Source organism: Parasteatoda tepidariorum, chromosome 10 (assembly GCF_043381705.1).
Source record: "Parasteatoda tepidariorum isolate YZ-2023 chromosome 10, CAS_Ptep_4.0, whole genome shotgun sequence".
Classification (NCBI taxonomy): domain Eukaryota; kingdom Metazoa; phylum Arthropoda; class Arachnida; order Araneae; family Theridiidae; genus Parasteatoda; species Parasteatoda tepidariorum.
This window is the reverse complement of record NC_092213.1, coordinates 50,804,713-50,820,361: the sequence shown is the minus strand read 5'-3', so window position 1 is coordinate 50,820,361 and position 15,649 is coordinate 50,804,713. Positions and strand designations below refer to the sequence as shown.

The 15,649-nt window shown below is 29.7% G+C and overlaps 1 protein-coding gene across 3 annotated transcripts in view; it reads right to left on the bottom strand.

Annotated features, from left to right (window-relative positions):
* The window catches only part of LOC107445483 (protein trapped in endoderm-1), a 90,136-nt gene extending 79,488 nt beyond the window's left edge, over nucleotides 1-10,648 (bottom strand). The window contains exons 1-2 of one of the 3 annotated variants that reach the window (XM_016059879.4): nucleotides 10,242-10,266; nucleotides 3,464-3,517 (exon numbers count right to left, since the gene is read on the bottom strand). The gene's annotated coding sequence lies outside the window, so the exon portion shown is untranslated. Of the gene's footprint in view, nucleotides 1-3,463; nucleotides 3,518-10,241; nucleotides 10,273-10,492 lie in introns of those variants that run through there. The other 2 variants (XM_016059880.3, XM_071187168.1) reach the window with 2 other exon arrangements.
* Nucleotides 10,649-15,649: the final 5,001 nt, after the last annotated feature.

Genomic DNA, 15,649 nt, shown 5'->3' with positions numbered 1-15,649 from the left:
TTTTTCTTGCGCAAGGTTTTTTTAACAGATCTTCGATAGTTTTGTGTCGCAGATTTCAAATCTGCAATCTGTTTCTCGCTAAAGTTAGTTTTTTTAAGCGACATTTTAAATGTATCTTAAGTCAAAATGTTCAGTGTGCAATAAAAAGGTAAAAAAAGAGAAAAAAAGAAAAGAAAATACATTACCCTGAATAACTTTTGTTCTAATGATCGGATTTTCACGTACTAAGTATCAATCTTAATGATTTCTGAGGGTGACCTCAATTATGATATTTATTTACTGCTAATTATTAATTAAATTACAAAGTCCGATGCAAAAACGTACTTTCTCTGAATAAACATTTTATTTATTTATTTATTATTATTTTTTTTACATATTTGGATTCCTGGCCGTCACTATATCGGGGGTAACCGCAATCTGGAAATTATGGCTTTAATAGTTGATTTGGTAAACAGATGAAAGTTTGGTCCCCTTAATGTTAATTTCACTTTTTTAGTCATATCTTTAAAACTAATTGAGAAATTTAAAAAAAAAAATGCACTAACTCATGGAAATCATTTACACAAAGATAATTTCATGCAAACAAAAACTTTTAACAAGTATTTATTATTTTTTATTATTTAATTTAATTGTGGATGAAAAAATTTTGTAATATGAGACATTACTTTTTTATACCATATAAATCTACGTATTTTTCTATTGCAGAATCTAAAGTTTCACCAGTTTTTATCTAGTAGAAGCCGAAAAAAATTAAAATTAATTATTTTTAAAAAATTAATTTGGCGACTATGGAGAACTATTTAAATGGGGCAAATTAATATTTAAACGTGATTAGCTTACGTATAACTTTACTTACGCACTCGCAGCATAAAATTTCATTCATATTTTCACCACTGATAGCTGAATTTTAATCTTTTTTTTTAATTATGAAATACTAGGTTTCTTTTTAAGTAGTTTAAAAATTTATTCGTATTTTAGCTAAGAGATATGAATAAAACATTATATTCAACAAATGTTGAGCTTTACAAAAGCATGTTTCTGTTATAATGCGGTTATGACGTTTTTTTGTAATTTTTATTTTTAGAAGGTTCATAGAATAATTGATACAATTTCTATAATATACATACCTATGCATTGATTTGGAATATTGGAATATTTGGATATTTATAAATTTTTTCAATATTTATTTTATAATTATCAAGACAATTACAACTTAAATGAAGGTAAAAGTTTTATGAAAGGTATCGTTATATCTTCTTGAATAAAATTGGAATATCAACGATGATTATGTGAAATTGTTATATGTCGTCTTAAACGTCTTAATCTTAAATTACATTTATTAATTACCTGGCAACGCGTGTAAAATTTTCATGCTTAAAAAAAATAAGAATACAAATAATGTCGTATGAAAAGTTCTTGTGTTCAAATTCTAAAATATTGGAAAATCATAAATAATTCATCAATCCATTCAAATTCTATTTTCAAAGAATATAAAAGGGAGAACAACCTTTTCTTTTTGATCAGAAATCAGCCCCAAAAAATGTCTGTTGCCTAGAAATTTCGAGTTTTTCTATAAACTATTAAAAGATAAGTTTTCTTGTGCTAACTGAAAACGATGAATGAAAAAGATTAAATTTTTATTTCATTATTTTTTATTGCGTCAACTTGGTAGCTTAGCAACGGAGAAACACGAGGTATTTCTCTCTTGTTCATCATATCATCATATAGCTTGTTTAAGGTTATCTTAAATTGCTCCTCCTGCTATGGGGATATATGGCTATTTTGGGGGGACTGTGCCAAATGCATATAGCTTTCTAGCATATAAATTTTTGATCTAATATTTTTGAAATTTTGTTTTGAGGGTCGAAATTTATAAAAAAACAACATATGTTTATTCAAAGAAAGTAAGTTTTGTGTCCGATTTCGTAACTTAACAGTTAGTACTTATTATTTAGCATATTTGAGGTCACCCCCTTAAACCATTGAGATTGACATTTAATACGTTAAAATCGGATAATTAGAACGAAATTTATTCAGGGTGGTATAGTTTTTTATTTTATGCACTGAACAAATTTAGAAGCGTTATATGTAATAGGAAGTCGCGTAAATATTGCGACGAACTTCTAGGGGAGTCATCAGGATTAAAACTACTTAGAATCCCATACCCACGGAAATGTCGCCACACGTCGCTAGGGACGCTTCTTTATTATAAGCTCTTTCTATATCTTCTTCTGAATACGCCATAATAAGAAAGCACCCCTTGTCAAGTACGAAGACATTCCCGGGTATGCATTCCTATGCAGTTTTAATCCTGATGATGTAACCTAATTCCCCATATCATTTTTTTTTAAAAAAATCTGTAGCTTTAGCAGCAAACCAAATTTCAGACTTGAAATCACCACACCCGAATTAAACAAGGTGAAGTATTTGTATAAATGCTACAAAAAATTTGTTGCCTAGTGTAACCAGGCCTTGATCTACTCCATTATAGATTAAATTGGCGGTGTTTTTAATGGTTAGAATTTTTTTAACTAAGAAGACTTTTCACCTTGTGCTAACGGATTAAATACCCAGGTTCTTCTCCCAAAGGGAAAATATTTTCGTCCATAATGTGACTGGATCATTGGATCTGAATTCAATGAATTAAAGAACTTGAATTAAATGGGCTGCTTCTGCGCAATGGGTGCAACTCATCATTTCTGTTCCCTGACAGTGTTCATAAAAATTTACCCATTGTTTTATAGGTCATATATATTTTATAATTTACATAGTACTTCTCCCGTACGTGACTATTGCATGGACCTCCTGCGCTGTTGCAAATGATGCATTGCTAGCGCTTGGGTCACTTAATGATAATTCCTTATTTTATAAGTTATGGGTTTTCCGTGGTTTTAATCTTCAGATAATGCAAACGTGATTATGTTTCGCTCAGTAACTACCACGAATGAGATTTTGCCCTGATACCTGACTCCAGAGTTCCTCGTTTTCTTGGTCCGTTCCATTATTGTAAATAGAATGAACAACAAACTTGCGAATTGTAGAACGGTTGCTCAGTTAGCTGCTCAGATCAGGTGATAAAATTAAATCTTTTACTTTGAACACTTTTTATCTCTTAATAAAGTTTTAAAAAAAATTTCAACATTACAGTCGAAAATTATATTTTAATTTTTCAAGTGTTCCAACTATTTTTGCACCACCCTGTATGTTATTTCAATGTTAACTACAGAATAGGGTTATATATTTGAATAATACCGCTAAGTTTGGTTGGCGACATGAATAGCCAATTATTTTTCAATTCTACTACTGATTACCACACACAGTGTTTGAACATGAAATACATAGTATCTAAATGTCATATAATGGATTCATTCTTAAAACTGTACCTCGAACAAACAGGAAATTAGAATTTGTGTGATAATAAATAAACAATACAGCAAGTGTCTCTTTAAAAACAAAAACTTACTCTGTAGAAACTGGGGCACAAATATCATCTTTCACTCATCTTCGAGATTGCGTCCTAACAAAAGGTTCATCAACGTTTTAAAAAAAGCAAACATTTAGAGAAAAAAATAGAAAAAAAATTTCAACCAACCGGAAACGAAGTTAGCAATTCAACTTCCCAAATCTTCTAAACTTGTAACTCTCTTAAAGATCATTTAAGAGTGTGAATAGAAAAAATTATATTCCCATCACTTATAAGAGGCCTCTGACAACAGCGGATAAGTGTTTAAACATTTCATTGCACGTACGCACTCCGCACACCTGCTTTCAAACACATCCAATAGCACGTTGAGAATTTTCGGAAGTATTTTTCTGAGTGTTAAAACTTTTTTTGGGACCTCTTTTCAGAAAAAATCTTTTGACGCGACCCCAACTGTATATACGCATGCGGTATGTTGTATGTTAGAAATATACATGAGTGAAATATGTTAAAGATTGGTGTTTTTACACATGGTTAAAACAATTCAGAATTGTCAGATTTTTTAGATGTAATACAAATATCGCAACGAAAATGTCGACAAAACAGTTCTGCGTTTTTTAAACTTTGGCACAGAATTTATATTGAACGTATCTTTCACACTTTTATTAATTATTTTAAATTAAATTAGGTCAAAATAAGTGAAAAATATTATACACAGCATTTTAATAAGTTTCGCTTATGAAACACAGCATTGGACATTGGTGTCTCTTTTTGCGTTAAAGATAAAATTATCCGAACAATAATTTTTCAAATTTTCCCTTATTTGCAGATACAGTCAAATCCCGCTATAGTGAACACGGTTTATAGTGAACTCCCGGATATAGTGAACGAAATGTTAGGTCCCGTGCCTTGCTATACACTTATAATGTTATTTTTTGTGGATATAGTGAACCAAAAAGGTGAGGAAGTTGGATATAATGAACTTTTTTCTGTCTTCAACTGATTTTTTTCTTCGTTTTTTTTTTAATAATTTTGAAATTTTTACTTTAAAATAAATACATATACCGATTTTTAAAACCATCTATAGAGGGGAATTTAGCGATAAGCTTCTTCTATTTCACTTTCCCATCCCTAAACAAACCAAGCAGATATTTCCAACCCTGGCAGATAGTGCACCTGTAAGGTGTCAGTGGGATCAATATGAATTTTCTGTCAGGATTGCTCATCAGCTAAAGATTACTAAATTTTTTTTCTTCTTGTAAGCAAGACGAAGAGTAATAAAAAATAACTCATTTTTCGTTACTAAATAATATTTTTCAGTCATTTATTTAAATAATGTGTAATAAAAGGGAGGAGTTTGGGAACCATTAGTTAAATTGCCTGCGGAACGGATATAGTGAATTCCCGGTTATAGTGAACCAAAATTTCGGTCCCTTGAAGGTTCACTATAGCGGGGTTTGACTGTATATGTAAAATTGTAATTCATTGTCATTGTACAAATAGTAATTTATTGAAATTTCAGTATTTTTCCATTTCGCCGGCACGCGCGATAAAGTCGATAATGCAAACTTACTGAGTGCAAGTAAATTCAGCTTTTTTCCTTTATAAAATAATAACAAATAAGTTGACAAAATAGCTGAAATTACTTGCAGCTGCGAAATGAAGAAGTATCAAAATTTCTTTAATTTACAAAATTAATTATTTATATTATTTTTGAAAAGGAATGAAAAACTTTTCAAACCACTTTATGTTTCACAACAAATGTAACTCTAAGAATCTATCAGATTTTCTTCAGTAACTATTAGACTATTTTTTACATTAAAAAAATACCAAAGTTTATTTTTACTTGTAATTAGAGAGTAAGAAAAAATTATATAAAAAAGGAACACCGGTATTCCATCTGCGCCAAAGGAATCCGGAACTTTAGCAGAAAATTCAAGAGTATTTTTTTTTAATAGTTTCCATGAGAAATTTATCAGGTATTTTTTACCTTGCAAAGGAGTAGAGTTTGATAAAAGTCTAATTTCTCCAGCTTATACAGGAATTTTTTTTTCTCCCCAAGCGGCGTATTTGTCTGAAAAAGCTCTCCATAACACCATAGAGTGTTCATATTTTAGTTGCAAAAAAAACAGGAAAAATCTTGAAAAAAAATCCGTTCACTGAGCCATATGAACTAGCAAGGGTCATAATTCATGTTTTTTTCCCGATCTCAAAATCTAATAACCCCGGACTATTTTGTGCGCGAGCTATTAAGTTGATCTACTTCAAAGTTTTTTTTTATTTTTTTTTTTTTTTATATATAACCGTCGCTGAACAGCAGACCCAATTTTATGGGTTTACGACCACTAATGTTAAACTCCGTAGCCTTTTAATTTTGGACCGAATCCAGAAGACAAAGGAACTTCTGGATCAAGTACTGGGAGAAATTTGCTTTCATGGAAAACTTTTTGATGGAGCTAATCTGCATTTGCGTTACAGGGAATGGAAGACCAGCAGAACCTCCCACGGTTAGCCTGACGGCAAGAGGACTCTAACCCATGATCCGTCTACCACTGGGGATATTTCAAGTCACCACTACTGTGGTCAGTGCAAGCCGGATGCAGAATTCGTATCGACTGGGATTCGAGCCCGGTTCACCTCATTGGAAGGCGAGCGCTCTATCCCCTAAGCCATCGCGGCTCACTCTAACGGTTTCCAATTTTTAACAACTACGAAACTCTAAATCATCGAACATATTTTGGCCGAACCTCAAATATATAAATAAAATTTATCAGCAGCTGTGAACATATTAACACTAAAAAGACTGAAACTTAGTTTGTATATACCTATATTGTCCAAAAGCAGTCAAAATGACTGGATTGTGAATGCGTAAATAAATTTGTTTAAAATTAATTTTTAATATTTTTTATATTATTTACAAGTACATAACAAGTTAATAGTAAATATTAACAATAAAAAAATTGTATGCTATAAAAAAGCTATAAGAAATTGTGTCATTATATACATCATTGTTTTTCTAATTGAAATTAAAAAGCAGTCAAAATAACTTCCTTGTGCAATCTAGAGCGTTTTAACAATAAAAATCTTAAAATAATCGATTTTATGTCAAACAGGTGAATTTGCAGGACTGGAGTGCATATTCTGAATTTATTTTAGATGTTTAGATTAGCTGAAAATGAATAAGATGAATTGTAGTTTTTGAAAAAGAACTCTTATAAACATTGAAAACAGTTATCAAAGAAACATAATTTGTTATTTCTGAATTCAGTCAATTATTTTGAATTGAAAAGTTCGACACGAAATACTGTTGCAAATTTTTATAAATTTTGTTATTTTTTTTACTGGCATTCATAAAAATTACTCATAATTCATTTCATAAAAATAACTAAATTATCAAAGAAAAATTATGGTTCAGTTTTATGATATAAATATAATTACAAGTTTCAAAAGTTATTACTGAGTGAACAAATTTTAACTTTCAGAACCCCGCTGAACCTACCGGGGAACCTCAGGGTTCCGCGGAACACCATTTAGGAACCGTTAATCCATAGCATAAGATAACATAAAATCTAAAACGTAAAATATGTTAATATTCAATCAAAATGTTTTCAGGAATATCTTGAAATTATCTCAATAAAAATTATAGGAATGAGTAAATTAAAAAAAATCGAATGTAAAAACAAATGTAATTTAGAAGCTATTTTAATTGCCTATAGAATTGAAGAATATAAAAGAGTTCAAAGCCAAAAAGTCAAAACCATGAAATCCAAAAATATGAATTTCACTTTGAAGAAGTTAGTTATGAAATATTGACTAGCCACATTAAAGGGATGTGTTTTAAAAATTAAACAATAAAAAAGGAAAAAAATTAATAGCATAAGAAGGCAAATTCTTAATATTTTAAATATTATTAATTTAGTTTTCTTTTTTATTCAGAGGGCATATTCAGCAGAAATGTAGTTAAAGAGCATCATCTTTAGAATCTTTCAACATTATTGAAAAATGTATAAAAAATTGAGCACGGGAAAAATTATGTTTTGCTTTGTTTCACAAGCACTTCCTTCATACATTTTTCTTATACATGTTATATTATGCAATATCTTTGCTGTTTGGGTTTAACAGCAGAGTGACTAATAAAAAAAATATATGAAATCTACTGTTTTTAAAATAAGCAGAGAAAAAATCATTTAAAAAATAAATCACTTTTGAAAAACGATGAACAAAACAAAATGATGAACAAAACATAACAAAAATTAAAAAAAAACTTGATATAATTTATAAAAAAAACACACGATATTTGTTAGCTATCAAAATAGTACGAGTGCAGAATTAATAGACGTGCATCAATATATACCTTGCATTATTGTATACCTCTTTAATATTATGCAATATTCATATCGTCTATCACGTGTTTTACACAATCCTTTTCCGGCACAGGAATAACATTTAGCAAAAGAAAAACCCATTTTAAAAATATAAACACTCGTTTTTTCCCCAAGAAATATTTCTGAACATGAATTTCTGCCTACCATCGCTTCCTGTAGTTCTGGGAAATCATCGGAAGTAGTGAAATGCTAAAGAAATAACTAATCACGTATTTATGAATAAACATGTATGTATTTTGTTTATGTTTTATTGGAGTGAAGTTATCGAATCAGAATGAAATTTAAATAAATATAAAAATTCGAAAGTATATTTCGGGTTGAAACAATTTAAAAACAGAGAAGCATCGATTGAATATATTTAAAAGGACTATAACATTAGATGTTTAACAAAAAGCAGAAAATTATAAGCAAGTCAAAATTGTATGACATTATGCAACGAAAGAAAATATTATACGAACAATAATCGAAAATTTTCTTTAAAGAGCGATTAACATAATTATCTATCATTAATATTTAGCATATTTATCGAATTGATTTTTAATTCAATACATTCCTTTCAATCCATACCTTTGCAATCTTTGTAAGTTTTTTTTAAAAAATAATAATAAAAACCAGTTTCTATTTTGTTCAAACAATCAAAAAGTTAGAATGAAAGGGCATGGACGATTATAGTGATTAGCCCCACTTTTTTCATAGGTGGCACAAATTTAAACCGAACTTTCCCTTACTAATGCTTCTAAATATTGTTGTTTTAATTCAAGTTTTAAAAGAATTTCCAAGAGAAGCACAATACACATAAACATCTGATTGCATGCATGGTGGTATTTTTCACCAAAAATGCTCTCCTGAACATTTTTAAAATGTCATCATTATTCTATTCCAAAGTTTTTAATTAATTAACAAATATAGACAATTGTAAACAAAGCTTCATTGTAGAATAAAGTTTAAACTTTGGTTTTAATAATCAAAAATTATATCTCGATTAATATTGAATACTAATATAATGTAAATTAAATTTTCAAAAAAATTTGTCAGCTCACGAGCTAACTAAAAACTAGAATATTTTTATCATGAATGATTTAACTTGTGTAATCTTCAATATAAGTATACATTATGTAATTTATTAAATACATTAAAAATTGCAATATTATGTAATTTTCAGAAAAGTTTTATATGTTATAAAATTTAAATATCAAATATATAGTAAATCCATGTATATTTACATTGAATTAATTTTTTCCGTACAACAAAACAACGCAAACATTCTACAATATTCGAGAGTAGTTATTCATCTTGTGTTTTAAACAATACTTCTCTAAATAAATAAATAACCTAAACAGAATTATAAGGTGATATTTTTTAAACTAGTTTGGTTTTCAATGGAAAATTAGTTTAAATTTAATAAAAATTATTCATTGATTTAAAATAAATATGAGAGAATACAAATATAAATACAAATTTAAATTTACATATTCTAACATATGTTGAAATTGTAAATATATATAGATATATATTTACAATTAACTTGATGATTAAATAAATATTAAAAATTACTTTGCGAATTATATATCACTCAGATTTGTTATGTAAAAGACAAAATTTAAATTTAACTATTGAATATTAGACAAATGGTTGTTATACTGTTGAGATTTGTCATAAAAAATGCAATATTCAAATTCAAATAGATGATCAATAACTTAAAGCAGTTAATAAAGTTACAGTGTAAAACTTTTTGAATATTAGGAATTTTTATACCCATAAGATCAAGTCCCCCTCTAAAGAAATGAAAATAAAAGAATAACTGAAGAAAATTACAGAAATTAGAGCTCAGAGCAAACTTTGAATTAATAAATAATTACAAAACAATAAATACTATAAAACTGTAACATAAACTAACTATATATTATACTAACTATTTTTATAAACTCTATTGCATCAAACAGTTTTTATAATACCTAATAAACATAAACATTTATGTAAGCTATCTGAAAGTGTGTTAATACTAATTTTTGTTAATATAATATTGATTATCAATAATAAATATCATAAATAAATTACTTTTCAGAGTATTTATATTATGTAATCAATCATTTGATTCATCATAGAATTTTTTTTAAAAAGCTGTTTATGATGTGATAATCTATGTATAAAAAAACTTTTATAGAAAAGAAAGGACGAAAAAACAATAGTTCACAGCTGTTAAGCTCGAAATTTTTTTTTTTCAAACTTAGTTTTATCATTATTTATCTAATTTCATAATTTTTTTAAATTTATTTAGTGAAATTTAATAAAAAATGTCTTCGAAGGGTTATTTTAAAATTTGAGAACACTGCATTAATTTATGCACCATCGCAGCAAGCATTAGTTACAACAACAAAAAACGAGATTAGAATATTTCATTTGGAATTGAAAAATAAACAAAATCTCGTACTCACCTGGAAAAAAACTTTATCTTAATGACTTCCAAAAAAAATTCTTTAAAATTCAAACGATAACCACATAATTACACATCGATAAAAATATAAACAATATAATCGATGAGTAAATAATTTCACTGAAGAAAATTTCAAAATAAAAACGCTTTTCACACTTTTATATTCAAAATTGTAAAAACGATCTCACGATTTCCGAAATAAAAACGAAGAGCGCGTCTCATGAGTCGTCGAGAAAGAACAGATGATCTTACTTCTTCCACGGGATTAAGCAAGATTTCACCGATCGTTTGACAAGCAAGCGACCGCCAATGGCAATTGTGGGGGAGGATCTTCGGTGTGTGCCGAAAGAACCGGATGAGATAGGAAGAAGGGATACAGGTGGTGGATCGTTTTCAAGTTTTAAGGATAGCTGGGAAAAGATTAGAAAATTATCCATAGAGAATTTTAGTATTTTCACTTATCTGATTACTTTTTGTACAAGAAAAGGTAAATTACCTGATTACTTGATAAGAACAGGCGTAGTTTACAGATAGTAAACATGTAAAGGTGTATTCTTATGTTTATTAATTTTATTTATTTTCTTCCGAAAAGTTTCTCATCTTGCTTGTTTATCGCTAGTATGAGTAATAATGGTATTTTAAGGTAATTTTCCCCATGTTATACACAGAAAAACTCATATTCATATTTTCGTTAAGAAATATTTTACAAGAAATATGAAAATTATATTTGAGATTATTCCCATTTTGCAAACTATTGCAGTGATGTAGTTTGTTAAAAATTCCTTCGCGTGCCATAATTTATTCAAAAGTAAAAATTTAAATTATGAAAAAGAATTAATCTGTTTAAGAAGAAGATTTTATAAACTGTGCTTTTTCAGATTCTAAACTTCATATTTAAACATTTTTTTAGGTAATAAATTTTGACTATATTTTGCCAGTAGGTAGGTAAGTACTTTATTTTCGTCACACTAGAATTGCACAATAGGCTATTGGCGACGGTCTGGGAAACATCCCTCAGGATGATCCGAAGACATTCCATTGAAATGTTGATCTGCTGCTGACGGAAGGCTCCCCTGCCTTAGTAGCCCGATGACCTGCGCGCGAAGTTAGCACATTACGGTAGAACAATTTAACGCTGGCCGATACCGCGCACCCTCGGCCCCTACGCAGGCTGATCAAAGTGGTCACCCAACTGCTTACTGACCGCAGCCAGTGATGCTTCGGTGTTCTACTGGGAACCGTGTCTTTACGATCAGTTCACTGCGGGACCATATTTTGCAAGTTAAGCAAAATTGATTTAAATTTAATACATTTATTATCAAAAATATAATACCAACATTTGAATTACATTTCATCCCAAAAAGTTTTTTTTTATTGCATTTATTTAGTCTACATATACAAGCTTGTATGCTCAATATTAAGAGCGCTTTTTAAACCCTAGTTAAACAGAACAGATTGCTCAATTTAGAGAAAAACAGCACCAGAATCGTTTTCTAGCTAAATTTTCTAAAAAGTTGTAAAAAGACACACACACAAACAAAAGAAAAAGGTAACAAATTATTTTATAGCAAACTTTTATAAGTTGAGCAAAACGTTTAAAGTTTTAAAAAAAAGGTTGAAAGACTAATTGCCTTGAAATGTATAAAATAGGTATCGGGTTCGCGCACTTTTGTCAATAAAAATCGCCAGCATTTGCATACGCGTACTAGCTAATAACTCGCAAAGTGTTTATTTTAAAGTCGATGCTTTGCTTAATTGAAGCAGGCCAATTATTTCAATTGTTTTAATTATTAAAGTATTTATTCAATTATTAATAATTTCAAAAACTGAGTAAGACTAAGGGACTGGTTTGCGAAATTAAAAAAAAGTCTCGGGTTCGTGTCATGAAGTCGCTTATGAACTCAGCGTTTATAAGGGAATAGCTTAAAATTTCTTTGTATTTCAACAAATAAAGTCACAAATTTATTTCTCGGAATCCTTAAAGAGCAGGAGAATTCACGAGCTGCAGAACTGGAGACTTCAACAACGTTGCTACTATCTGGAAAAATTGAAAAGTGGTAGACACTTTTAAAAAAAGTGAAATAGTTTAACGAAATAACATCTACCAACTAATATTTGTAGTCTAAGAGAGAAATGTATCTAGATGGGAAAACTGAGTATCCGAATTTCTAAAATTAAAGTAAAATTAAAATTTTGTTCAACATCATGAAACATCTGCCACCGCTTTTTAAGATTTTAACTTTTTTTTGTAGCTTAATTGTCTGAAAAGAAATATTTAAAACATTGATAAAAGAATTAACGTTTAACCGCAGACGATAAACTTCGCAAACTTTGAAGGTATTTGAATAGGGCTCCAAAAGCTCCGTGCCGTGGAACATTGATAGATCGGTTGTTATCGAGAGGCAGAGAAGAGTTAGAATCGATAAAATTTAACCTTGTCAGACGATAATTTAATAAATACATTAAAATAAATTCTTAAAATTTATTATTTCTCAGCCGGTATGGCAACTCTTTTCTACAAAATATTTGTCTGATATGATAGCACATTAGCACCTGTGACCAAAGACAGTGATGCATTCCATCGTTTCAGTACGCTTAAATTAACAAAATGTTACTTATTTATTTTTAGTTACCTAAAAAATCAAAATGCTACAATTAAACTCATTGCACATTAGTCGATATAATCAATTATTAATCACATAGAAAGAATAGAAGGAATCAAACGGTTTAAAATATTATTACAATGAAGAAAATTTACTTAATACCATTTATTTATTTTTCAATATATAAAAAATCAAGTCAATACAATCAAACAATCAAGGATTTAGCAAATAGAATTATTAATAAATTACTTAATAGAATGAGCAAACTTTTGAATTTAAAAGATATGATGACCGGAAATGCCCCTATTATCTAGGTAAATTCGTGGAAAACTCTTGATTCCGCATTTCAACGGATTACCAAAGTTAATCTGCAAATTAGCTAGGTATGTCTATATTAACGGCTTTTTGAGCTTTAGTGGTAACAGCTACACATTTCTAGTGGTTAGTAATATTTTTAGAATAAGTGTTCCCAGTCTGCTACGGAAACATAAATTTTGTAATTCAAAAACTTGAAGCAAAGTTCTGACAAATGCATAAACACAACATAAATATTATTTTTTTAAACATCGAATGAAGAATTTGATTAAGTACGCTTTTAGTTTTTACTAAGCAGCTCTTAAGTGGTATCTTCAAAAATTCCACATGACTGTATTATTTTCAAAACGCCATTCGGCTAGTGGAACTTTTATCCTGTTCTGTTAATGTCTGTTAATTTTAAATGTCACAAATTTTTAAAATGTTTAATTTGCTTTGAAAATATGTTTTTAATATGAAATCCCCCCCCCCTGTGTTTATGAATAATTTTTTAAAAAAATAAAAAATGGATTCGATTTACTTCCTGCCCAGGTTTGTCGATTTAAATCGTCCTCAAAAATATTTAACTGTTTTTTTTTACTTTTCTTCTTCTTTTTTTTTTTTTTTTACTGCCTATTAGGGTTTGCTAAGTTAAATCGTGATTAAATTACGATTTAAATCAATTACTTAGAAAAAATATTGATATAAAACTGAGGATTTTTAAAATAAATCATCATTTTAAAAAGGAATGATTTCATACTAACATATTTAAAGTTTTTAATGAATTAAGAAGTTTTAAATTTATTGCAGATGCAAGCAAAAGATAAATTTAAATTAAATTTATTATTATTTTGAAGTTAAATTTATTTAGAGACAATATAATATAAGATTATTATATTAATATTATAAAGTTAAATTTATTTAGTAAAAATACATCATAAAGACATTGCAAGTGCAATGACGAGTTAAATCGTCATAGGTGAACAACGTGTGGGTGTGAAAAAATGAGTTAACTCTTTATCGGTCAACAATGTGCCAACAAATTTTTTAACCCTTTATTTACATGGAATACTTCAACACTTAACTCCCGTAGTTTTTTTTTGTGGACAGGTAATTTTTTCAAAAGATGTAAACAGAGCAGTGGTGGTTCAGAGGGGATAGAGCCCTTGCCCCCAAATGAGGTGACTCAGGCTCGAATCCCACAGACCAGATACGAATTCCGTCGGAGGTTTTCATGATTTTCTTTTCAGGTAACGCTAGTGCGGGTTCCCTGTCTTTTGGATTGGGTTCTAAATTATAAGGCTACGGAATTGAACATTGGTAGTCGCAGACTCAAAATTGGATCGGCTGTTCAATGACGATTATAACGGTACTGTACTTTATAAATACTTCACGCTAGAGCTGCGCATGGGCTATTGGCGATGGGCTGAGAAACATCCTCCGGAGACTACATACGCACGTCACATCCCATTTTACAGAGAGGACACATTCACACAGCCTGGTTGGTAGGGCACTGGGCCCATGTTCAAGAGTTCGTGGGTTCGATCCCCGGCCGAAGACATCGTGTAGTAAATGGGGACTGAAGCACGTTAAATCTGTCGAGTCACAAAGTCCTCCGTGTTCTCATAACAAATCATATATCTGGGATATAGATCCAGGAGTTTCCTTGTCTTCTGGATTGGTTCAAAACTACAAGACTACGGATTTGAACATTAGTATCCGTAAACCCAACATTGGGTCGGCTGTTCAACGACGGATATAAAACTATCCATATCCTTCATCAGATCGTAATTTTTACCTGAACTTGAGTTCGATCAATCTCCAATCCAGTACCCCAGAGGTACTTATTTGTTATGTGAACTAGAAGGACTTAGTTACCCTGACAGATTAAGCGTGCACCAGTCACCAATTTGTACATGGGGTGTCTTCGGCCAGCAGGGATCGAACTCACGTCCTCTCGTACATGCCCTACCAGCCAAGCTATCCGGGCCCTCGATGGTTATAAAGGATGTAAACAGTAATAGTAATATAAATTCGATATGAATATTTATTTGGGTTAAAATATTCCTAACGGAGCTTCAAAGGCTCTTTCGTCACATAAAATTACGCTTTTATCTGAATAATATGTTGTTCTTACAACTGCATTGAGTTTACAAATTTATTCATGATTCTTAGGTCAAGGTAAGCTCATCTTTTGTAAGCTATGCTTATTCTGGAAACAGTGCGAACCGTCAACATGAGGAAAAGCAACATTTTTGTTTTTTATTCTCTTATGATCCAATTATTTAATATTTTAAAAGTTACTCTAACGCTGTATTATAATTCGCAAAAACTTGAGAAATTTTGATTGATTTAATTCATTGAAAACTGGCCATTTAAAAAAAAAAAGATTTAATAACTCTTAAAACAAAGTTATTAATTGCCCGCTTTCTTTCTTATTGGATGATTTCCAGTGGACAGGTAAGTGAAATGATGTCAGCTTAGACACATCTTTACTTTTCTTAGCAGTTTA